This window comes from Salmo salar, chromosome ssa01, assembly GCF_905237065.1.
Source record: "Salmo salar chromosome ssa01, Ssal_v3.1, whole genome shotgun sequence".
In the NCBI taxonomy this organism is placed as follows: Eukaryota; Metazoa; Chordata; class Actinopteri; order Salmoniformes; family Salmonidae; genus Salmo; species Salmo salar.
The window spans coordinates 66,187,674-66,213,957 of record NC_059442.1 but is presented as its reverse complement, the minus strand read 5'-3'; the positions used below and the strand labels follow the sequence as shown (position 1 = coordinate 66,213,957).

The following is a 26,284-nucleotide window of genomic DNA, read 5'->3' as shown; positions in this document are numbered from 1 at the left end:
AGGAAAGCCCATAAAATTGCAAAAGAATCCAGTGACTCAATTCATAGACTGTTTTCTCTGCTACCGCACGGCAAGCGGTACTGGAGCGCCAAGTCTAGGATCAAAAGACCCCTTAACAGCTTCTACCCCCAAGCCATGACTGCTGAACAATTAATCAAATGGCCACCAGACTATTACATTGACTGACCCCCCCCCCATTTGTTTTGTACACTGCTGCTACTCGCTGTTTATTATCTTCTTAGTGATCGCTTCACGCTCGAATCCCGTTAACGGGATTGATTTGACAACATCCAGTGAAATTGCAGCGCGCCAAATTCAAAAACAGAAATACTCATAATAAAAATTCATAAAAAACATACAAGTGTTATACATCAAAATAAAGCTTACCTTCTTGTTAATCCAGCAACTGTGTCAGATTTCAAAAAGGCTTTACGGCGAAAGCAGACCATGCGATTATCTGAGGACAGCGCCCCGCATACAATCACATGAAAATCAGATTTCAACCAGGCAGGTGCGTGACAAAAGTAGAAATAGCAATATAATTAATGGCTTACTTTTGAAGATCTTCTTCTGTTGGCACTCCAAAATGTCCCAGAAACATCACAAATGGTCCTTTTGTTCGATAATGTCCTTCTTTATGTCCCAAAACTGTCCATTTATTTGGCACATTTGATTCAGAAATACACCGGTTCCAACTCGCCCAACATGCCTACAAAGTATCTAATAAGTTACCTGTAAACTTGGTCCAAACATTTCAAACAACGTTCCTAATCCAACCTTATAATCGATAAAATGTAAGACGGAATATACTGTGTTCGACACCAGATAAATACAACGTGAAGAGCGTTCCAGTTCACGCGTACCAAACAGAAGAGTCCACTTGGCTTGACACTCACAATGAACAGCCCTACCATCAACCAATTTCTAAAGACTGTTGACATCTAATGGAAGCCATAGGAACTGCAACCAGGTTCCTATTAAATAGAGCTTCCCATAGAAAATCAAAGGAAAACACAGTGACCTCAATTTTTCTTTCCCCTGGATGGTTTGTCCTCGGGGTTTCGCCTCCCAAATCAGTTCTCTTATACTCACAGACATTATTTTAACAGTTTTAGAAACTGTAGAGTATTTCCAATCCAAATATGCCAATTATATGCATATCCTAGCTTCTGGGCCTGAGTAACAGGCAGTTTACTTTGGGCACGCTTTTCATTTGGACGTGAAAATACTGCCCCCTATCCCTAAGAAGATTTATCTATGCATTGTCACTTCATCCCTACCTACATGTACAAATTACCTCAACTAACCTGCACACCCGCACACTGACTCAGTACCGGTACCCCCTGTATATAGCCTCGTTATTGTTATGTTACTGTGTTACTTTTTATATTTTATTTTTGACTTTAGTTTATTTGGTAAATATTTTCTTAACTCTTCTTGAACAGCACTGTTGGTTTAAGGGCTTGTAAGTAAGCATTTCACGGTAAGGTTTACACTTGTTGTATTCGGCGCATGTGACAAATAAAGTTTGATTTGATTTGACATGGGCACACGTGTGAGCACGCCAAGGATGACCTTGATCAAACCACAACAGTGTGTCCCCAGGCGCAGGGTGAGGAGGACAGCAGGATTGCTCCTTGTGTGTGTCTGTTTGGCAGGCAGCAGGGCCCTGAGAGAGACGGGCCTAAACACATACAGCACACTGGGCTTGGACACCACAGGCTCACTCTGTAGCATGTACTGAGTCCTCCTCTACAAAATGTTTAACTCGCAACACTAGGGAGCTAATCCAAAACAATATAGTTGAATCCCACAGACAGACAGAGCTAGGCTGTATGAGGAATAGCAATCACTGCAGTGACCTTGGGGTTGTCCCGACCACACGCTGTAAAAAAGCTGATTAGAGAGGGCCTGGCCTGTTCCTCCAATCAACAGCCTACTGGCTACTTTCAGATTCTACTGTGGGCCAACAGACACAGCTACCACAGCCTTCAGCGCTCCTCAGCTAACCCCATGACCACTCTGGGTTCTCCATAAGATATGGTAGAGAAATGTAAAGGGTTGATGATTTTAAAAAGGATGGGACCAGTTGGAGAGGATAGAAAGTACTGGACGGTGAGATTGCATTGATATACTACATGACAAAGAAAGGGGTAATGTGCTTGCCAACTGTGGGGAAACAAAGGAGGTGACATAAGGAGGGCTTCACCGGTCCCTGCGGCTGTCCTCCACCCACAGGGGCCAAAGAGACCAATGGCTCTGCTCTCCTCTCTGGCCCCATAACGGCATGTAGCCTCCTAATGTTTAATGTGGGCCAGCCCAGCCCACTGCCGGCATATGATTCCCATTATCTCCATGTATCCCTGGGAGTCAGTGGACCAGGACTGAGCCTCTTGATGTTAGAGGGGGTGGCGGAGCAGGACTGGGCCTCGTGAGGCTAGCAGGGGTGGCAGAGCAGGACTGGGCCTCGTGAGGCTAGAGGGGGTGGCGGAGCAGGACTGGGCTGGTGAGGCTAGAGGGGGTGGTGGAGCAGGACTGGGCTGGTGAGGCTAGAGGGGGTGGCGGAGCAGGACTGGGCTGGTGAGGCTAGAGGGGGTGGCGGAGCAGGACTGGGCCTCGTGAGGCTAGAGGGGGTGGTGGAGCAGGACTGGGCTGGTGAGGCTAGAGGGGGTGGCCGGAGCAGGACTGGGCTGGTGAGGCTAGAGGGGGTGGCGGAGCAGGACTGGGCCTCGTGAGGCTAGCAGGGGTGGCAGAGCAGGACTGGGCCTCGTGAGGCTAGCAGGGGTGGCAGAGCAGGACTGGGCCTCGTGAGGCTAGCAGGGGTGGCAGAGCAGGACTGGGCCTCGTGAGTCTAGAGGGGGTGGCGGAGTGTGCGTGTGTGAGTACAAGCATGTGTGTAGCCTAGGTGGCAACGGGGGGTCATGGGAGAGGGAAAACACAATGAGAATTACATTCTGGAGCCATGTGATCCAATTCCACATGATGCAGAACTAGGACACCTTGGGACTTAGGAGGACTTATGTTGGCCACATTGGGCCTACTGGTCAATGCTCACATTTTATTTCAAGTATTATTTATTTCAAGCTATAGCCAAATATGGTAACCAGAGTATGGGCGAGTGGGTGTGTCGAAAGGAGTGGAAGTATGGAAAGTGAATCAGCTAATTGGGCAGATTGGTTGCCACTCAAGACCGTTTTGCGTGGATGATTGGGCTGCACGACGAGTCAATTAGCCGGCGACCAGTGCTGTATTGACTTGCCTGCCAACATGAGATGCTTCCTACTCATGGGCTACTGTCTCATGGTCATGTCGCCGACGGTAACTAACTTGGCAATATATTTCCTCCCATTATTTTATTTACACTAGTCATTTAGTTGACGCTCTTATCCACAGCGACTGGCCCAACGCTTTTAACCGCTAGGCTACCTGCCGCCTACCTATTTCAAGTAGGATAGCAACCTACACAATAAATAAATAATATTGATAACCATCTAGATGTCACCTTGATACATACAGTACGGTCTAATACTCAAAGGGGAGGGAATGAACGGCAACAACACCGGGACACAGTGCCCTTCGCACACGCTTGCCAGGCACTACTGTCTGACAACGGTGTGCAAAGTAGTTACCTAGTAGCCAATATCAGGGTGGCTGTCACAGTAGGCACACCCATACAACGCATGAAGCTACACTACACCCATCATCAGTACTTTTATTAACAAATAAACAGTCAGTTTCATAACTGAAATGTAACAATTATTTGTGCAAAACTAAGTGTGAAATACAACTCAGACTCATCCTCTGGCTTCAAAACAGAAGTCCAAACTCTCACGGTACGGTAGCTCAATATACAGTAGGGGCATGGTAAGAAACAAACAAAAAACAGCTCAAATCAAACCGTCGAACATATAGCAGAGTGCTTTCGACACACCCACTCCTTTCCTTTCGACATACCCACTCGCCCACAATCCGGTCGCCATATTAGGCACCAGCTACCCCTTTCTCCTTTATTCGCTTAATGAACTTGAGGAATCTCAAAACCCTAGTAGTTCTACATTGGCACATTTCTGTGGCACATCTTCAGCTTACAGTTGCCTCGTGTAACATTTTAACCATGGTTCCATGCTTGTTAAATCACGTTTAATATCTGAGTGAATTATACTGCAGCAGATGGCAGACTCTTTGGCTCCAATTCAAGTTTAGGCCCAAAAAGGATCGTATTAAATGACAATAATAACTATATTTATAAATCCCTAAAGGAAAAAAAAGCTAAATATGATCCAATTCCATAGGGGATGTACTGTACCTAACAGTAATTCTAACCAGATTTTTCTTCATTATAGAAGTTGGGTCTGGGCCCTTGGCTCTCAATGGTCGATTAGTGAGAAGGATTTGAAAGGGCAGTACTGGTAATGGCACCATGCTCAGGCTGATTCTGCACAGGCACATGAATGGGCACCTGGGGGGACAATATGGGGCACTGTAAGGTTCTGTGGCACAGTGTTTAGTGTCCATCACTGATTGGATGTGGTTACGGTAAACTTGTGCGGAGCGCGTCTAGTGTTACAGCTTTGATCAGTTATGTTGAAATAAACAAACTCATCGCATCAATGAACTCTGCAACTTGGGGTTGATGAGAGGGTGAGTCAAAGAAAAGAACAAATAGATCTATGTAATGTCTGTATGTAATGCTCTAGGCCCCTCAAACTCAACTCTGGACCTCAAAGCCAGTTCCACTGCATTTTTTTCAATCAGGGATTAAGACCTGGGACACCAGGTGTTTGCAATTAATTATCAGGTAGAACAGAAAACCAGCTGGCTCCGGACCTCGTAAGGCAGGGATCATCAACTAACTTTCTGTATACAGTAAATTGACCGCAATAAGCCCAAACAGATATAATACTTGACTAAAACATAATAATTTCAAACCTTGCTTACATTTGTATACGCTCACATATCTCTCTATTGTGCGTGGGAACAGATTTCCAAATTAAAATCTCTTGGAGCTGATTTGATGGTGTTTTTACAGTCTTTTAAGTCCAACCATTTTAAAATTAAAATCAATATGTATATATTTTTTGCTCATTACTTTGTGGGCCAAATAAAATCACCCGTGGGTCGCCAGTTGGGAACCCTGTCATAGGGTAAGAGTTGAGTACCCCTGGGCCATGACAATGTTATCCTGTCCTTTGTTTTGTGTTATATGTGCAACCAAAGTGTGGCTAGTAGGCTAGGTCTACTGTGGAGCCTAGGCCTAGTATGTTGAAGATTTTACATTTTTTAACCATTTAAGAGGACCACAATGGAAACAAGTTGTCTAACTTTTTTGTGTCATCCTCGATGATTGTAAATGCATTATCCACATGTGTGGTTGTGTTGTGTTGTATTTTAAAATCTCTCTCCCTCTCCCTCGCTCCCTCTCCCTCTCCCCCTCCCCCTCTCCCTCTCCCTTATCTGCATACTCAAGTATTTCGGGAGATTTAATAAGATGGCATGCTTTTATTATGACAAAAGACACGCTATTGACTATATTAGAGTTATAGTGGCTTAAAAGGTGTTACAAAAATTATTCTTCCTCATCAGGTGGTGTTTTCAGGCCCACTGGGAGAGAAGGAGAGCTACCATTCTCTTGTGAAAGTCTCAAGTAGCGTCTGTGTGGGCATGAAGAGTTAATGCTGGGTCAGCCCTTTCTCGTGTTGAGGATGAGGTCGTAAAACGGTTCTGGAGAGATCACTGTATACCAAGCCGCCCTCCGACCATCAGCCCAGCACCCATTAGCTGGACACTTTGTCCCAAACACCACCCCATCATGCAACAGGAGCCTGGTGAGAACAGAAACAAAGCAGCTCTCATTCATTCAGCTTTTTACTTGACAACATCTGATTTGATGTGCAGTAACTGTGGTTGATTTTGGCCTTCCAAGTCAATTCTAAATTACATTTCTTTAACAACCGTGACCATGAGCTTCTACACAAATAAAAACTGTCTTTATCTCTATGAGCAGTTTTAAAGACCATTCATTTATTTTTCGCTGAAAGAAGAGCAGTGACCATGACAACCCAGTCCTGTGACAAACAGAAAAACAAAACAGAGAAGACACACCTTTCTTGAGAAAGGTTTCCAGGGCGCTGACATATAAAAAAAACACACACACACACACACACACACACACACACACACACACACACACACACACACACACACACACACACACACACACACACACGTAGGCATACACACACGTACACAATGGAGGTCTAAGTGTGTGTCGATTACAATACTGCTGCTTTGTTGCCATTTTAAAGCTAGCGACATACAGGGCCGGATTAATGCAGGGGCTTACCAGGACTGAAGCCCCTGGGCCCAGGTACCTATGATTTCTTAATCATTCAACCACACGAATGCCCGGTCGTTTCAGTCAGCTGTTTGTCCCCCCCCCAAAAAAAAATGTTTGCGGTTATTTTATCATCCATGTTGTAAATGAGAACTTGTTCTCAACTGGCCTACCTAGTTAAATAAAGGTGAAATAAATAAAAAAATGTTGGTTACACGGTTATATGGTAATTGTGCCAGCCCTAATGAGCAGTAATGATTATATGCTCTTCAAAGCTGATTTAGGACCACTTCTTCCTAAATCATCACTAATCTGTAGCACAAAACTGAACTGGGTAGGTTCAGGGGTTGGAGACTGTTATTAACCTCTCTGGGGTATGTGGGACGCTAGCATCCTGCTAGTCACCTGCGGGACACACTATTCAACAGCCAGTGAAATAGCAGGGTGGCAAATTCAAAACAACAAAAATCTCATAATTCAAATTTCTCAAACATACAACTATTATATCCCATTTTAAAGATGCACTTCTCGTTAATCCAACCACATTGTCCGATTTCAAAAAGGCTTCACGGCAAAAGCATAACATCAGACTATGTTAGGACAGCACCTAAACAAGACAAACCACAGTCATTTTCCAAGCAAGGAGAGGCATCACAAAAACCAGAAATACAGCTAAAATTAATCACTAACCTTTGATGATCTTCATCAGATGGCACTCATAGGACTTCATGTTACACAATACATGCATGTTTTGCTCGATAAAGTTAATATTTATATCCAAAAACCCCATTTTACATTGGCGTGTAATGTTCAGAAATGTTTTGCCTCCCAAAACTTCCGGTGAATGAGCACATCAATTTACAGAAATACTCATCATAAACGTTGATAAAATATTAAACTGTTATTAAAGTAATTATAGATACACTTCTCCTTATTAATGCAACCGCTTTTTTGTCAGATTTCAAAAAAACTTTACAGCGAAAGCACACTTTGCAATAATCTGAGTACAGCGTTCAGACACGAAACCAAACCCACCATTTTGTGGAGTCAACAAAACTCAGAAATAATATTATAAATATTCACTTACCTTCGATGATCTTCGTCGGAATGCACTCCCAGGAATCCCAGTTCCCCAATAAATGTTCATTTGTTTCGATAAAGTCCATATACATGTCCAAATACCTCCTTTTTGTTCGCGCGTTCGGTCGAGTACTCCAAATGCGCTGTGCTCGCGCATTAAATTCAGACGAAAAGTCAAAATAGTTCCATTACAGTTCGTAGAAACATGTCAAACGATGTTTACAATCAATCCTTAGGGTCTTTTTTATCATAAATCTTCGATAATATTCCAACCGGACAATAGCGTATTCATTACAGAGGAAAAATAAGGAACGGTGTGCCTGCGTGACCGCGCAGTAAACAACTCATTGGCCTCAGCCTAGTCCACTTGTTGAATCACCTCTTATTCTCTCCCCATTCACAGTAGAAGCATGAAACATTCTAAAGACTGTTGACATCTAGTGGAAGCCTTAGGAAGTGCAAAATGAACCATAAGTCACTGTATACTGTATTGGCAATCACTTGAAAAACTACAAACCTCAGATTTCCACACTTCCTAGTTGGATTTTTCTCAGGTTTTTGCCTGCCATATGAGTTCTGTTATACTCACAGACATCATTCAAACAGTTTTAGAAACGTCAGAGTGTTGTCTATCCAAATCTATTAATAATATGAATATCCTACCTTCTGAGCCTGAGTAGCAGGCAGTTTACTACGGGCACGCCTTTCATCCAGACGTCAAAATACTGCCCCCTACCCTAGAGAAGTTAAGAAGGATTAGGCCAGGGGCCCCCCTTGGCCTCTGGAAAAAACAATGCATGCCAGCCAGGGCTCTCCACACATCAGGTATCCTACTAATTACCTCCTCTCTCACCCCCTCACCCCCGTCCCTCAGTATATGGTTTCTCCCATTACCCCTGACAGGCTGCTCTATGCACATTAAATCAGGCCCTTATCCACCAGGGATACGTTACATGAGAGCTTCCAGAGCAGACCATCATGATTAATCCACCTCACAGGAATCCATAAAGGCTAATGAAGGGGGCCACTCCTACAGTATGGTGTGTAAATAGGTGACGTTATATAGACAGTCACTTCCAATCCCATATTGCATGTCTTGTGTAGCTGTCCCCTCCAAGCTAGTTACAGGGTGGTGTGGTCTGCACAACGCATCACTGGGGGCAAACTACCTGCCCTCCAGGACATCTACAGCACCCGATGTCACACTTAGGCCAAAAAGATCATCAAGGACAACAACCACCCGAGCCACTGCCTGTTCACACCGCTACCATCCAGAAGGCGAGGTAAGTACAGGTGCATCAAAGCTGGGACCGAGAGACTGAAAAACAGCTTCTATCTCAAGGCCATCAGACTGCTAAACAGCAATCACTAACTCAGAGAGGCTGCTGCCTACATTGAGACCCAATCGCTGGCCACTTTAATAAATGGATCACTAGATTGCCACTTTAAACAATGGCACTTTAAATAATGTTTACATAACTCATATCATATGTATATACTGTATTTTATACCATCTATTTCACCTTGCCTATGCCGCTCGGCCACCGCTCATACATATATTTAAATTTACATATTCTCATTCACCCCTTTAGATTTGTGGGTATTAGGTAGTTGTTGGGGAATTGTTAGATTACTTGTTAGATATTACTGCACTGTCAGAACTAGAAGCAGAAGCATTTTGCTACACTCACATTAACATCTGCTAACCATGTGTATGTGACCAATAAAATTTGATTTGATAACACTGCAGGTCTGGTATGGGGGAGCATAGTCGATGAATGGTGTGGGAATGGGGGAGTGTTGGGATGGAGGGTGACAGGCAATTATGGGCATTCCATTGAGTCAAGACATCCACTCATTCATGAGAAAGGTGAGCCTTACCCATTCAACCAAACATCCATCTGTTACTTTCTTGGCAACTGTCTTGAGAGCTGTGTGTGTGTGTGTGTGTGTGTGTGTGTGTGTGTGTGTGTGTGTGTTTGTATGTATTAATGTGTATGTGTGAGTGTGGGTGGGTGGGTGTAGTGGATCCAAGGTTGTAAAAAAACAGGTCAATGTCTGTGCCCATGACTATATATATATGAATGGACAAAGCCATCGGTAACGTGATAGCATTCATTCCTATGTGAAGACTCAATAGCGTATTTGAAGCCAAGGAAGTCGGCTAAGATGGCCTCTCATGTGGGAGATTTATGTAGACATAACATGCACAGTTTGAGCTACACCAGGAAAAGATGTTGCAGGCTATCTTAGTGCTGCCCCCTCTCATTGAGTATCTGAAGTTGGAGGCCAACCGGGATACCGCAGGCTGCCATTCGCTAGTTATCCTTATAATGTCTTCTGTGTGCAATTTCAAAATAAGCAGTTTAAGGACATTCCTCTGGTGTAATAGAAGCAATTATTGGTACCATGACTGTCTTGAAAATATTTATTTATTTTCACGAAGATTGACCACAAAGATTGCCACAAAGATCCTTTTTCTACAAGCAATACCTGCGGTACAGCGGTCGGCCTTGAACTTCCGTGGCTTTAATGAGAGACATTATCGTTCACATAATGTAAAAGATGAAGGTGTAGTGCAAAGAGATTGCCAAAACACACCAACCCTAATTTAGCTAACATTATGAACACAACTGAGATGGAAGAAACATGATTTCCTTTAGCTCATTAGTCTTCACAATTATGTGAGGCAAAACTTATTGGCAGAGAAACTGAAATACAATGGCAAATACTGTGAAAAACTGTAGGAAGGCCACTGCTTCACACTAGCATGGAAAACAAGTTCTACTTCCTAATACGTTGAATTATGTCGTTTGCACCATACATCATTCGGAAACGTTCTATTTCTTCTTTAGGGGTGTATAATTGAGGGATTACATTTTAGACAGAATCAACAGAAAGTCTAACCAAACCTTAAATGACTCAGACAGGAGATATGCGGTGTTGTTAACCTGTTGGGGATAGGGGGCAGTATTGACACGGCCGGATAAAAAACGTACCCGATTTAATCTGGTTACTACTCCTGCCCAGTAACTAGACTATGCATATAATTATTGGCTTTGGATAGAAAACACCCTAAAGTTTCTAAAACGGTTTGAATGGTGTCTGTGAGTATAACAGAACTCATATGGCAGGCAAAAACCTGAGAGGATTCTATATGGGAAGTGGCCTGTCTGACAAGTTGTTGTTCATCTTGGCTCTTTTTATTGAAGACTGAGGATCTTTGCTATAACGTGACTCTTCCTACGGCTCCCATAGGCTCTCAGAGCCCGGGAAAATGCTGAATGATATCGAGGCAGCCTCTGGCTGAAACACATTATCGCTTTTGGCAAGTGGCCGATCAGAGTACTATGGGCTTAGGCGCGTGCCCGAGTCGACCCCATGCTTTATTTTCTTTCGTCTGTTTACCTAAATGCAGATTCCCGGTCGGAATATTATCGCTTTTTTACGAGAAAAATTGCATAAAAATGGATTTTAAACAGCGGTTGACATGCTTCGAAGTACGGTAATGGAATATTTAGAATTTTTTTGTCACGAAATGCGCCATGCTCGTCACCCTTCTTTACCTTTTCGGATAGTGTCTTGAACGCACGAACAAAACACCGCTATTTGGATATAACGATGGATTATTTGGGACCAAACCAACATTTGTTATTGAAGTAGAAGTCCTGGGAGTGCATTCTGACGAAGAACACCAAAGGTAATAACATTTTTCTTATAGTAAATCTGACTTTGGTGAGTGCTAAACTTGCTGGGTGTCTAAATAGCTAGCCCTGTGATGCCGGGCTATCTACTTAGAATATTGCAAAATGTGCTTTCACCGAAAAGCTATTTTAAAATCTGACATATCGAGTGCATAGAGGAGTTCTGTATCTATAATTCTTAAAATAATTGTTATGCTTTTTGTGAACGTTCATCGTGAGTAATTTAGTAAATTCACCGGAAGTTTGCGGGGGGTATGCTAGTTCTGAACGTCACATGCTAATGTAAAAAGCTGTTTTTTGATATAAATATGAACTTGATTGAACAAAACATGCATGTATTGTATAACATAATGTCCTAGGTGTGTCATCTGATGAAGATCATCAAAGGTTAGTGCTGCATTTAGCTGTGGTTTGGGTTTATGTGACATTATATGCTAGCTTGAAAAATGGGTGTCATTATTTCTGGCTGGGTACTCTGCTGACATAATCTAATGTTTTGCTTTCGTTGTAAAGCCTTTTTGAAATCGGACAGTGTGGTTAGATTAACGAGAGTCTTGTCTTTAAAATGGTGTAAAATAGTCTTATGTTTGAGAAATTGAAGTAATAGCATTTCTAAGGTATTTGAATAACGCGCCACAGGATTCCACTGGCTGTTACGTAGGTGGGACGATTTCGTCCCGCCGGCCCTAGAGAAGTTAAGAAAAGGAGAAAAGGAGAAAGTGGAAAATAAACAGAAGAATGACTCTTTCGTTAAAAGTCTTATGATAGTGAATAACTAAAGAAAGCAAAACATGAGGTTACTTCAGCTGTCGATAGGGAATTCAGGGTGTATGATTTAGAGGTGGTTGCCCATGACTCTCACACACACACACACACACACACACACACACACACACACACACACACACACACACACACACACACACACACACACACACACACACACACACACACACAAAAAGGCAGAAATCATCCAGACACAAGGTCTGTGGTTTAACTTTGACAAAAAAAGTAATACAAGCACCTCTCATCTCAAGATAAAAACAGGAGCCTAAGATTAGGTCAGGGGCGGATTGGCCATCTGGCAATTCTGGCAAATGCCAGACGGGCTGAACCATTTTTTTGTTGGATGGGCTGGTCGAAATTGATACACACAGGCCCATGGGCCTGCTAAGATTTTGTTTCAATATGATATTAAGCAATTTCTCTGCTAGCTAGCCAACTTTACCAACTAGCAGCACTGTAGAAACTAAATACATTACAACGGAACGATTTGATTAGTGTAACGTTAGCTAGCTACATAGTTGTCTTTGTATCAAAGATAAAGGTAAACGCAGCCACTGCTAGCTAGCCAACTCTACCAGCTAGCGGTACTGTATCATTTTAGTCAACAAGATTTTTGCAACGTAAGCTTTCGAGTTGTGTAGTCCACTTGTGTAGCTAGCAGGACTGACTTTGTGTTAGCTAGCCAACGTTTAATTACTTCTGCGTTATGAAAGGAACTAGACACGGACACGAATGATCCATTGGTAGTTTGTTGTAACCAAGTATTGGTGCTAGCCGTGTGTTATTGGATGCTAGCATGCTAGTTAGCTACGGCGTCATAGGACACGGTGCACTGGGTGGGTTTCACGGAAGAATACTGTACCAAGTTATCTAGCTGAATAAACTAAGTTTGAGCCTATTCCTGGAAACATTGAACCACTGTAGTTTACATCAATTATAATTTCTAAGTGGAAGTTGGAAAAGTTATATTTGAGTGTTTCAGTGAATGGTTAGTGAGGGAGGCCCTCGGCTCTCTCGCTTCCCCAGTTGTTTAGATAATTTTCATTCCAATCTCCTTTGCATTAGCGTAGCCTCTCCTGTAGCCTGTCAACTATGTGTCTGTCTATCCCTGTTCTCTCCTCTCTGCACAGGCCACACAAACACTTCACACCGCATGGCCGCTGCCACTCTAACCTGGTGGTCCCAGCGCGCACGACCCACGTGGAGTTCCAGGTCTCCGGCAGCCTCTGGAACTGCCGGTCTGCGGCCAACAAGGCAGAGTTCATCTCAGCCTATGCTACCCTCCAGTCCCTCGACTTCTTGGCGCTGACGGAAACATGGATTACCACAGAAAACACTGCTACTCCTACTGCTCTCTCCTCGTCTGACCACGTGTTCTCGCATACCCCGAGAGCATCTGGTCAGCGGGGTGGTGGCACTGGAATCCTCATCTCTCCCAAGTGGGCATTCTCCCTTTCTCCCCTGACCCATCTGTCTATCTCCTCCTTTGAATTCCATGCTGTCACAGTCACTAGCCCATTCAAGCTTAACATCCTTATCATTTATCGCCCTCCAGGTTCCCTTGGAGAGTTCACCAATGAGCTTGACGCCTTGATAAGTTCCTTTCCTGAGGATGGCTCACCCCTCACAATTCTGGGTGACTTTAACCTCCCTACATCTACCTTTGACTCATTTCTCTCTGCGTCCTTCTTTCCACTCCTCTCCTCTTTTGGCCTCACCCACTCACCGTCCCCCCCTACGCTTGACCTCATCTTTACTAGATGCTGTTCTTCTACTAATCTCACTGCAACTCCCCTCCAAGTCTCCGACCACTACCTTGTATCCTTTTCCCTCTCGCTCTCCTCCAACACTACTCACTCTGCCCCTACTCAGATGGTATTGCGCCGTCACAACCTTCGCTCTCTCTCTCCTGCTACTCTCTCCTCTTCCATTTTATCATCTCTTCCCTCTGCTCAATCCTTCTCCAACCAATCTCCTGATTCTGCCTCCTCAACCCTCCTCTCCTCCCTTTCTGCATCCTTTGACTCTCTATGTCCCCTATCCTCCCGGCCGGCTCGGTCCTCCCCTCCTGCTCCGTTGCTTGACGACTCATTGCAAGCACACAGAACAGGGCTCCGGGCAGCCGTGCGGAAATGGAGGAAAACTAGCCTCCCTGTGGACCTGGCATCTTTTCACTCCCTCCTCTCCACATTTTCTTCCTCTGTTTCTGCTGCTAAAGCCACTTTCTACCACTCTAAATTCCAAGCATCTGCCTCTAACCCTAGGAAGCTCTTTGCCACCTTCTCCTCCCTCCTGAATCCTCCTCCCCCTCCCCCCCTCCTCCCTCTCTGCGGATTACTTTGTCAACCATTTTGAAAAGAAGGTTGAGGACATCCGATCCTCGTTTGTTAAGTCAAACGACACCGCTGGTCCTGCTCACATTGTCCTACCCTATGCTTTGACCTCTTTCTCCCCTCTCTCTCCAGATGAAATCCTGCAACTTGTGAAGGCCGGCCGCCCAACAACCTGCCTGCTTGACCCTATCCCCTCCTCTCTTCTCCAGACCATTTCCGGAGACCTTCTCCCTTACCTCACCTCGCTCATCAACTCATCCTTGACCGCTGGCTACGTCCCTTCTGTCTTCAAGAGAGCGAGAGTTGCACCCCTTCTCAAAAAACCAACACTCGATCTCTCCGATGTCAACAACTACAGACCAGTATCCCTTCTTTCTTTCCTCTCCAAAACTCTTGAGCGTGCCGTCCTTGGCCAGCTCTCTTGCTATCTCTCTCAGAATGACATTCTAGATCCAAATCAGTCAGGTTTCAAGACAGGTCATTCAACTGAGACTGCTCTTCTCTGTGTCACAGAGGCTCTCCGCACTGCTAAAGCTAACTCTCTCTCCTCTGCTCTCATCCTTCTAGACCTATCTGCTGCCTTTGATACTGTGAACCATCAGATCCTCCTCTCCACCCTCTCCGAGTTGGGCATCTCTGGCGCGGCTCACTCTTGGATTGCGTCCTACCTGACAGGTCGCTCCTACCAGATGGCGGGGCGAGAATCCGTCTCCGCACCACGTGCTCTCACCACTGGTGTCCCCCAGGGCTCAGTTCTAGGCCCTCTCCTATTCTCGCTATACACCAAGTCACTTGCCTCTGTCATATCCTCACATGGTCTCTCCTATCATTGCTATGCAGATGACACACAACTAATCTGCTCCTTTCCCCCTTCTGATAACCAGGTGGCAAATCGCATCTCTGCATGTCTGGCAGACATATCAGTGTGGATGACGGATCACCATCTCAAGCTGAACCTCGGCAAGACGGAGCTGCTCTTCCTCCCGGGGAAGGACTGCCCGTTCCATGATCTCGCCATCACGGTTGACAACTCCATTGTGTCCTCCTACCAGAGTGCTAAGAGCCTTGGCGTGACCCTGGACAACACCCTGTCGTTCTCCGCTAACATCAAGGTGGTGACCCAATCCTGTAGGTTCATGCTCTACAACATTCGCAGAGTATGACCCTGCCTCACACAGGAAGCGGCGCAGGTCCTAATTCAGGCACTTGTCATCTCCCGTCTGGATTACTGCAACTCGCTGTTGGCGGGGCTCCCTGCCTGCGCCATTAAACCCCTACAACTCATCCAGAACGCCGCAGCCCGTCTGGTGTTCAACCTTCCCAAGTTCTCTCACGTCACCCCGCTCGTCCACACTCTCCACTGGCTTCCAGTTGAAGCTCGCATCTGCTACAAGACCATGGTGCTTGCCTATGGAGCTGTGAGGGGAACGGCACCTCCGTACCTTCAGACTCTGATCAGTCCCTACACCCAAAGAAGGGCACTGTGTTCATCCACCTCTGGCCTGCTGGCCCCCCTACCTCTGCGGAAGCACAGTTCCCGCTCAGCCCAGTCAAAACTGTTCGCTGCTCTGGCACCCCAATGGTGGAACAAGCTCCCTCACGACGCCAGGACAGCGGAGTCAATCACCACCTTCCGGAGACACCTGAAACCCCACCGCTTTAAGGAATACCTGGGATAGGATTAAGTAATCCTTCTAACCCCCCCCCCCCAAAAAAAAGATATAGATGTACTATTGTAAAGTGGTTGTTCCACTGGATATCATAAGGTGAATTCACCAATTTGTAAGTCGCTCTGGATAAGAGCGTCTGCTAAATGACGTAAATGTAAAATGTAAATCTATAATGAGCCTTTGGCTGATCAGTGAGCAACGGCCGGCCCCCTACCAAAATGGACCAGCCCGGTTTTCTGATTGGCTGAGGTCATGCAAACTCACATTCAAAACACGGCAGCAGCCGAGTCCTGCTCCGACTTGTCATCAGTTCGATAGCCAATATATATTTCTTTACCTTTATTTAACTAGGCAAGTCAGTGAAGAACAAATTCTTATTTCCAATGATGGCCTACCCCGGCCAAACCCGAACCCGGACAACCCTGGGTCAATTGTGCGCCACCCTATGGGACTCCCAATCACAACCAGTTGTGATACTGCCTGGAATCGAACAAGTGTCTGTAGTGACGCCACTAGAATTGAGATGTGGTGACTTAGACCGCTGCGACACTTGGGAGTCCCCAAAGATCATGGATTTTTCCAAACAGTAAGGTGCATTATTCTCATGATTCCTGTAATGAAAGTGTCTGCCCTGCCCATGTGCCTGTTTTTCTGGGGCATGCTGCTGTGATGAGCGAACCACTCTCCTCTCCCCCCATGCTCTTGAGAGAAAAATGCATTCTGATCGAATAACATTTCAAAATGCAATTGCGGGAAAAACACAGATTTGGAAGTTTGTCCCCTTGTCCCTGTCGGAGAGAGGAGGGTCTCAACTTTGTGTAGGTATCAGAGAGCTGTCTGCTGATAGAATGCCAGTTCGTGAATTCTCATCTGAGTGGAGAAGTATAACTGAAGCACAAAATTCCTTGTGTTTCTTCTCCTCTCCTTTCTGCTCCTCCCCCATCTTCTCTGAGCAGAAAGGCCCGTTGCACTAGCGACTCCAGACTCCACACAGACACAGTGTTTACACATGCTGCTCCAGAGCCAGTACTATTCTTCCTTCAGACAAGCTTGCATCAAAACTTTGTTCATTTTCACAATGTCTCTCGTTCACATTCACTTGTAAATGTCCAAACTCACCAACAATTACATTTGGTAGCTCCTACCTACAGTACCAGTCAAAAGTTTGGACACACCTACTCATTCAAGGGTTTTTCTTTATCTGTACTATTTTCTACATTGTAGACTAACAGTAAAGACATCAAAACTATGAAATAACACATATGGAATAATGTAGTATCCAAAAAAGTGTTAAACAAATCAACATATATTTTATATTTGAGATTCTTCAAAGTAGCCATCCTTTTCCTTGATGACAGCTTTGCACACTCTTGGCATTCTCTCAACCAGCTTCATGAGGTAGTCACCTAGAATGGATCTCAATGAACAGGTGTGCCATGTTAAAAGTTAATTTGTGGAATTTCTTTCCTTCTTATTGCGTTTGAGCCATTCAGTTGTGTTGTGACTAGGTTGGGGTGGTATACAGAAGATAGCCCTATTTGGTAAAAGACCAAGTCCCTATTATGGCAAGTACGGCTCAAATAAGAAAAGAAAAATGACAGTCCATCATTACTTTAACACATGAAGGTCAGTCAATACAGAACATTTCAAGAACTTTGAAAGTTTCTTCAAGTGCAGTCGCAAAAACCATCAAGCGGTATGATGAAACTGGCTCTCATGAGGACCGCCACAGGAAAGGAAGACTCAGAGTTACCTCTGCTTCAGAGGATAAGTTCATTACAGTTAGCAGCCTCAGAAATTGCAGCCCAAATAAATGCTTCACAGAGTTCAAGTAACAGACACATCTCAACACCAACTGTTCAGAGGAGACTGCGTGAATCAGGCCTTCATGGTTGAATTTCGGCAAAGAAACCACTACTAAAGGACACCAATAATAAGAAGAGACTTGCTTGGGCCAAGAAACATGAGCAATGGACATTAGACTGGTGGAAATCTGTCCTTTGGTCTGATTTGAGATTTTTGGTTCCACCCGCCGTGTCTTTGTGAGACGCAGAGTAGGTGAACGGGTGATCTCTGCATGTGTGGTTCCCACCGTGAAGCATGGAGGAGGAGGTGTGATGGTGCTTGCTGGTGACACTGTCTGTGATTTATTTAGAATTCAAGGCACACTTAACCAGCATGGTTACCAAGGCATTCTGCAGTGATACGTCATCCCATCTGGTTTGTGCTTAGTGGGACTATCATTTGTTTTTCAACAGGACAATGACCCAAAACACACCTCCGGGCTGTGTAAGGGCAATTTGACCAAGAATGAGAGTGATGGAGTGCTGCATCAGATGACCTGGCCTCCACAATCACCTGACCCCAACCCAAATGAGATGGTTTGGGATGAGTTGGACCGCAGAGTGAAGGAAAAGCAACCAACAAGTGCTTTTCCTTCGAGACTGTTGGAAAAGCATTCCAGGTGAAGCTGGTTGAGAGAATGCCAAGCGTGTGCAAAGCTGTCATCAAGGCAAAGGGTGGCTACTTTGAAGAATCTACAATATATTTTGATTTGTTTAACACTTTTTTGGTTACTACATAATTCCATGTGTGTTATTTCATATTTTTGATTTCATCACTATTATTTTACAATGTAGAAAATAGTAAAAACAAAGAAAAACCCTGGAATGAGTAGGCGTGTTCAAACTTTTGACTGGTACTGTATATATGTATAACTTTATGAGTTGGATTTCCTGTCTTTGCAATTAGTTTATTTTGGTTTGCGCTCATTAGCATATTTAGCTAGCAGCCTCCTAGGAAATTCACTATTACTTATACAATTTTTTTTTGCATTCTGGTAATAGACGCCCAAATGGTATTTTTTGCATTCTTTGGCATCCCTTTGTGAACTAAGCCGGTAATACCATAAATCTCGGAATGACAGAAGGACGGTATGACGATATCAAAATCTGGATACAGCCCAACCCTAAAAAAAAAGGTGGGTACAAAATGACAGGACCAGGGCGTAATTCTTGTCCCAGTCCGTCCCTAGAGAATGCAGTGCAAAAACAACACTGGAAACTTTACACCACGCAGACAGGAGTTCTCTTTCAGCCAAAGTCAATGTATGGGATGTCAACGTACACACTTTTTGGGGACGTGCATTCATTGAAAGTCTAGACAGAAACACTGTCAGTCATCTCTCTCAGGTTCAGTCCACAAGGAAATATAACTACATTGAACCCTGACTTATTGAACCCAACAGTCTTCAGTAGTCTCCTTTCTTTGTCCATCTCAACATAAGGCTTCTCATCAGGCCTCTCACCAATCAGTGGTAATGATGAAAATTCAAAGAAGCCAATTAAAATGAATGATGAGAGACAAAAGAAAGATGTGGCGATGTGACTCAGGGCTTTAAAAAAATGATTCCCTTCCGAAAATGCGGTTCAACTGAAACCACATCTTGTCATTGACAGGGGGTTGGGGAGGGTTGCTCTGGTGTATGCCAGAATGGCTCCTTTTTTCTCACCAGCCGGTCTCTGTGGGTATTTGATGCATCATGTGAATGACAAACTCAGCAAAAAAAGAAACTTCCCTTTTTCAGGACCTTCTTAAAAATCCAAATAACTTCACAGATCTTCAGTGTAAAGGGTTTAAACACTGTTTCCCATGCTTGTTCAATGAACCATAAACAATTAATGAACATGCACCTGTGGAACGGTCGTTAAGACACTAACAGCTTACAGATGGTAGGCAATTAAGGTCACAGTTAACCTGTTGGGGGTAGGGGGCAGTATTGACACGGCCGGATAAAAAAACGTACCCGATTTAATCTGGTTACTACTCCTGCCCAGTAACTAGAATTATTATTGGCTTTGGATAGAAAACACCCTAAAGTTTCTAAAACTGTTTGAATGGTGTCTGTGAGTATAACAGAACTCATATGGCAGGCAAAAACCTGAGAAGATTCCTTACAGGAAGTGGCCTGTCTGACAAGTTGTTGTTCATCTTGGCTCTTTTTATTGAAGACTGAGGATCTTTGCTGTAACGTGACACTTCCTACGGCTCCCATAGGCTCTCAGAGCCCGGGAAAAAGCTGAACGATATCGAGGCAGCCCCAGACTGAAACACATTTACGCTTTTGGCAAGTGGCCGATCAGAGGACAATGGGCTTAGGCACGTGCCCGAGTCGACCCCATGCTTTTTTTTCTTTCGTCTGTTTACCTAAATGCAGATTCCCGGTCGGAATATTATCGTTTTTTTTACGAGAAAAATGGCATAAAAATTGATTTTAAACAGCGGTTGACATGCTTCAAAGTACGGTAATGGAATATTTAGAATTTTTTTGTCACGAAATGCGCCATGCTCGTCACCCTTCTTTACCCTTTCGGATAGTGTCTTGAACGCACGAACAAAACGCCGCTATTTGGATATAACAATGGATTATTTGGGACCAAACCAACATTTGTTTTTTGAAGTAGAAGTCCTGGGAGTGCATTCTGAAGAAGAACACCAAAGGTAATAACATTTTTCTTATAGTAAATCTGACTTTGGTGAGTGCTAAACTTGCTGGGTGTCTAAATAGCTAGCCCTGTGATGCCGGGCTATCTACTCAGAATATTGCAAAATGTGCTTTCACCGAAAAGCTATTTTAAAATCAGACATATCGAGTGCATAGAGGAGTTCTGTATCTATAATTCTTAAAAGAATTGTTATGCTTTTTGTGAACGTTTATCGTGAGTAATTTAGTAAATTCAACGGAAGTATGCTAGTTCTGAACGTCACATGCTAATGTAAAAAGCTGGTTTTTGATATAAATATGAACTTGATTGAACAAAACATGCATGTATTGTATAACATAATGTCCTAGGTGTGTCATCTGATGAAGATCATCAAAGGTTAGTGCTGCATTTAGCTGTGGTTTGGGTTTATGTGACATTATATGCTAGCTTGAAAAATGGGTGTCTGATTATTTCTGGCTTGGTACTCTGCTGACATAATCTAATGTTTTGCTTTCGTTGTAAAGCCTTTTTGAAATCAGACAGTGTGGTTAGATTAACGAGAGTCTTGTCTTTAAAATGGTGTAAAATAGTCATATGTTTGAGAAATTGAAGTAATAGCATTTCTAAGGTATTTGAATATCGCGCCACAGGATTACACTGGCTGTTGAGTAGGTGGGACGAAATCGCAAGCGTCCCACCTAGCCCATAGAGGTTAATGCAGCTGGTGGCCACACCAGATATTGACTGTTACTTTTGTTTTGACCCCCCCTTTGTTCAGGGAGACATTATTCCATTCCTGTTAGGCACGTCTGTGGAACTTGTTCAGTTTATGTCTGAGTTGTTGAATCTTGCTATGTTCATACAAATATTAACACATGTTAAGTTTGCTGAAAATAAATGCAGTTGACAGTGAGAGGACGTGAGTTTATATACACACAGAAACGTGGGGGGAACCGGTGAACATTACTATTTGTTGGAACTCAGCTCACAGACTTTGACGTTGTGGGCGAAGCAGAGCAGTTATGACTGAAGGTCACACAGAAAGAGTTAAAAGGTCGTCGTTAAAATGAAATGTGTGCAACACAGAGGCACAGACAGGCATGGCTAACAATCCTTTTTTCTGGAGGCTTTGCATAATGCCTTGGGCCAAGGAACCACAGAAAGAAAGAGGGGGAGAGAGATAAAGTGAGAGAGCGAGAGGGTTACAGAGAGAGGGAGAGAATGGAACAGTGCCTTGCTCACAGGCACGCAGCTGCCCACTCATAGAATGGAGGGCCTCACACACAAAGGTCTTGCAAATGTGTGCGTCTTAAGCACACACAGGAGCATAGAGTGATCCCCTTTAAAAACCTACTTGGTTTAATTACCTCCATAAATTACTACAGCTATCCCATGTCCAAAACAAGTCCCTCTTGTCTGTCTACCGCCTGTCTAGCTATCTGAGACAACCCTGTTCAACTTGACTGTGTTTCCCATGCAGATTCCAGCATAGGCCTTTCAGGTTTTACTGTGCTAAAAATAAGAAATTGAATCAAGCACAGTTGTTTGATAACAACAGATTGTCTGGAAAGGTTTGAGGAAGTGTTGTGGAAATTCTTACACAGGTACAGCAGTTGTCTTATGTACGGCTATACACAGAGAAGTTATATTTGCATGATTTAGCGTAATGAATTCATCATTACTGTTTTGTTGAATTTATGTGACCGACCAATACTGGTTCATGACATGTGACAGACCAATACCTCACGAGGCTTCTTCTCTCTAAGCTGAGACCTTGAAACTGAGATATCTTTCGTTCTCAAAACAAAGGTCTGGGCGTACTGCCAAATTGCAGCTACTGATAGTGAGGATTCGATCAGTCAGTCACTTGCATGAGCATAGAAAACGGTTACTAGAAAAGCACATGAATAGAACACAGAAATGTGCTATTAGAAAAGCACAAACATTAAAAATGTCCAGCAAAGAAGATATGATCTTCAATCATTGTGAAACTAAACAATGCTGAGTATCACAGCTTTCTTTGGCAATCACAAGCAAGTCAAAGCGTAGTTATCATATCTGTGTTTACCACCATAGCTAAGAAGTATGAACCAAAACACAAACTGTTGTCCTGAACAGCCCCTAGACTCAGACACACACAGGGCTGGTGGCCTACCCATATCAACATCCCCTTTGCATTTAGATACTAGAGCTGGGCATCTGAGGCAATCTAAGCCTGACTTTGCACCTAGTTTGCCAGTTGAACTGAGATTAGTTTTCAAGTGAACGAGTAAATTCCCTCCTGCCTGCACGTAAGAAGGGGAAAGGTCAACTATGTACATGGGGCCTTCACTAAAACCAGTATTTTTGCCAATAACCACCTTAGTAAACCTAGAGAGAACCAAGACATATACAAACACATAGGCATACCTTCTTTCAGGCTGTCCTAGTAAGGTGAGAACAGATAAACAGTTACACTAAGCATTTATGGAATTTCAGGCCATCCTGATACAAAACCAGTCCTGCCTGGTATTTAGTGCCTGATGTCTGCAAATGTCAACCATCTCTTCCTCAACATAACCAGAGGGGAAAAAACAAATACTCTTAACAATAACTTCCCTAGTCCCAAAGGAAACGACCCTGACAAACCCATAGTCAAAGTGTACCATTGTAAGTTGTACTTTAATTCAGTGTACCTAAACATTCTGTAGCCCCCCAATTACATTACACACTCCAACCATGATCCAAAATAAGACTCCAAAAAACAATTCTAACAATACAGCAACACTTTGATTGTTTTGTTTAGAGAGTAGAGGAGAAGTTTGATTGTCTGAACTCATGAAATTGAATGAGCACACCATTCAGACCAACTTTGTCAAAGACGCATTTGAAGGGTTTTCTGAAAAGTCTAGGGGTTGCATTCCATTCAGCAACAAAAACAAAGAACAAAGTGACTCATATCAAGATATACCCGCTGCACCCATCCTCTGCTAAACCACGATCGAGAAGACTGAAATATATTGCTGAGTGTGGTGTCTTGCCCAGTGTGTGTGTGTGTGTGTGTGTGTGTGTGTGTGTGTGTGTGTGTGTGTGTGTGTTTGTTGAGATAACTCATGGAACACCACAAACGACTATCAATCTCTTCTAAGATCGCGGAGCGGAGGAGTGTGTCAATAAAATGTTATAATAAAGCCACATTACTCTCGACTTGCAGTTCCTGAAAACAGACAAGGGTTACAGGCACAAAACATGACATGAAAGTGGAAATTAGGTGTGAAATGGAAGCTAAAAGTCTACATTTCTGGGAAATGAAGGCATAGATACATTTTTCAACCGTTTTCCATCCTAAAAATGAGGAATAAGCAAAGGCTTTGATTTCTGGTCACACAGATGGAAAAGGGGTCTTAACATCTACTAGAAGTCTAAAAGTCTTAAAAGGTATTAGAGATACATCAAAACACAATAATGATGAAGTGAAGACCCCTGCCAACTAAAATCAACATAGTTTAGCAAAAACTATTTGCCTTCTGTAAGATTAAGAAATACTGCCTAGTGTCTTGTCATGGTGTCATTCTTATGGGGTGGCAGGTAGCCTAGTGGTTAGAGCGTTGGACTTGTAACCGAAAGGCTGAAATCCCTGAGCTGACAAGGTAAAAATCTGTCGTTCTGCCCCTGAACAAGGCAGTTAACCCACTGTTCCTAGGCCGTCATTGAAAATAAGAATTTGTTCTTAACTGACTTGCCTAGAGGTAAAATAAAAATTCTGTTACCAGCTGTTGATCCACTTCACTTACTGTAGTTACATAACCAAAATAGTTTTGTTTCAAACTCAAGGTGTCATATCATAGCTGATACCCCATTCTTTCTCAGACATCTTTGAATCTCAATTCAAAGTAGATATTTCACAGTTTTTGGAAAACGTGGTCACATAAAACACTGAGGAAGATGTTACTGTCATTCTGTTACCAAACTTTGCATCTGCACTGTTCTTCAAGGTAATGTGGTTTTGTAACATTCTCAGTGGCAATTTTTAAAAGTGGACTTCTGCATATACACTGAGTGTACAAAACATTAAGAACACCTTGCTAATATTGAGTTACACCCCTCACACAGGTCTTTTGCGCTCAGAAAAGCCTCAATTCCTCGGAGCATGGACTCTACAAGGTGTCGACTTCGTTCCACAGGGATGCTGGCCCATGTTGACTCCAATCCTTCCCGCAGTTGTGTCAAGTTGGATGGATGTCCTTTGGGTGGTGGACCATTCTTGATACACACAGGAAACTGTTGAGTATGAAAAAAACAGTAGTGTTGCAGTTCTTGACACAAACCGGTGCGCCTGGCACCTACTACCATCCCCCGTTCAAAGGCACTTAAATATTTTGTCTTGCCCATTCACCCTCTGAATGGAGCACACATAATCCATGTCTCAATTGTCTCAAGGCTTAAAAATCCTTCTTTAACTTGTCTCCTCCCCTTCATCTACACTGTTTGAAGTGGATTTAACAATTTACATCAATAAGGGATAATAGCTTTCACTCGGATTCACCTGGTCAGTCTATGTCATGGAAAGAGCAGGTATTCATTTTTTAAATGTAACCTTTATTTAACTAGGCAAATCAGTTAAGAACAAATTCTTATTTACAATGACGACCTACCCCTGGCCAAACTCGGACGACGCTGGGCCAATTGTGCGCCACCCAATGGGACTCCCAGTCACGGCCGGATGTTCATACAGCCTTGATTCGAACTAGGGACTGTAGTGACGCCTCTTGCACTGAGATGCAGTGCCTTAGACCGCTGCACCACTCGGGAACATTCATAATGTTTTGTACACTCAGTGTAGGTGTATGGGTTGTTAAACTTAGCAATCAATGGTTTTTACTTCGCATACATTTTAAAGTGAAAAAGTGAGTCTCAGCATCACTCTGTTACTGTGGAATTGCCCAAACCCCAATGTGCCTGCACAACCATAATAATAGCATATCCAGCTCTACAATTCCACCTCTGGATATTTGAGGGTATGCAAGCATGGTGAGAGGTAGCCTAGGCAGCCGATAGTGAGGGTGCCTAGGCTAGGTGAGAGGGGGGGAGAAAAAAGTAGTACTCCACAGAGTGAGTGCGGGTTGGAAAGGGCGAGAGGGGGGTTGAGTTGAGTTGAGTCAAGTACAGACAACCGAACCGCGTTACAGAGCTGGAGCCTTGAATACAGTAAGGCTTTTGTCCCAGTGGCCCAAGCACTGCGCACAAAGCAAATTATCTATCAATCACCTCCTCTCTATTCTCCTATACGACTACGCGCTGTTCTACTACAGTGGAGTGTATTCTCCTATACGACTACGCGGTGTTCAACTACTGTGGAGTCATGCGCATCAGGCAGCTAGAAAGCAAGCAAGTTAATTTCACAGAATCGCAACACGGTATTTGCCTTGTTCCTCAATGACATTGTGCAGTTGCTTATTTTAATATAAATAAAACACGATAATCATAATTTCCCAAACACTTGCTATTATGAAAGCATGGATAACAAGCAAGCAACACTTCCAAGTTTCTTGACAATATTTGACTTTCTCTAGCCATAGGTTAGCCTAAGCAACAATATTGTATGCTTATTTGAACTTATTGCATGTTAGTTAGCAACGGAAAACATCTCAAGCAAACTTCAGCAATCAATAAACTATTTTGGGAAACAAAGACACCCAAAAGAGGATGAACATACAATGTCATAAGTAAAGATGATATCGGGATGGATGCCTTACTACCTGGCCAGCTGAGAGTCTGTCGAGGTTAAGTCATCTTCGATATCCGCAACAAAGGACCTGCAACGTATGTGGGTCCTCATGCGCACTGCTGCCGCCACAGCGACGTTGTCAGTGTGGGACTGAGCAACTGCATGAAACTCTGTACTCGCTAGCTA

At 43.7% G+C, this 26,284-nt stretch overlaps 1 protein-coding gene across 3 annotated transcripts in view; it reads right to left on the bottom strand.

The window, feature by feature from the left end:
• Positions 1–26,284, bottom strand: part of LOC106607475 (protein FAM53B) — a 48,563-nt gene extending 22,279 nt beyond the window's left edge. Inside the window, exons 1-2 of one of the 3 annotated variants that reach the window (XM_045721214.1) lie at positions 26,130–26,272; positions 24,452–24,651 (exon numbers count right to left, since the gene is read on the bottom strand). The gene's annotated coding sequence lies outside the window, so the exon portion shown is untranslated. Of the gene's footprint in view, positions 1–24,451; positions 24,652–26,129 lie in introns of all 3 variants that reach the window. The other 2 variants (XM_045721222.1, XM_014204460.2) reach the window with 2 other exon arrangements.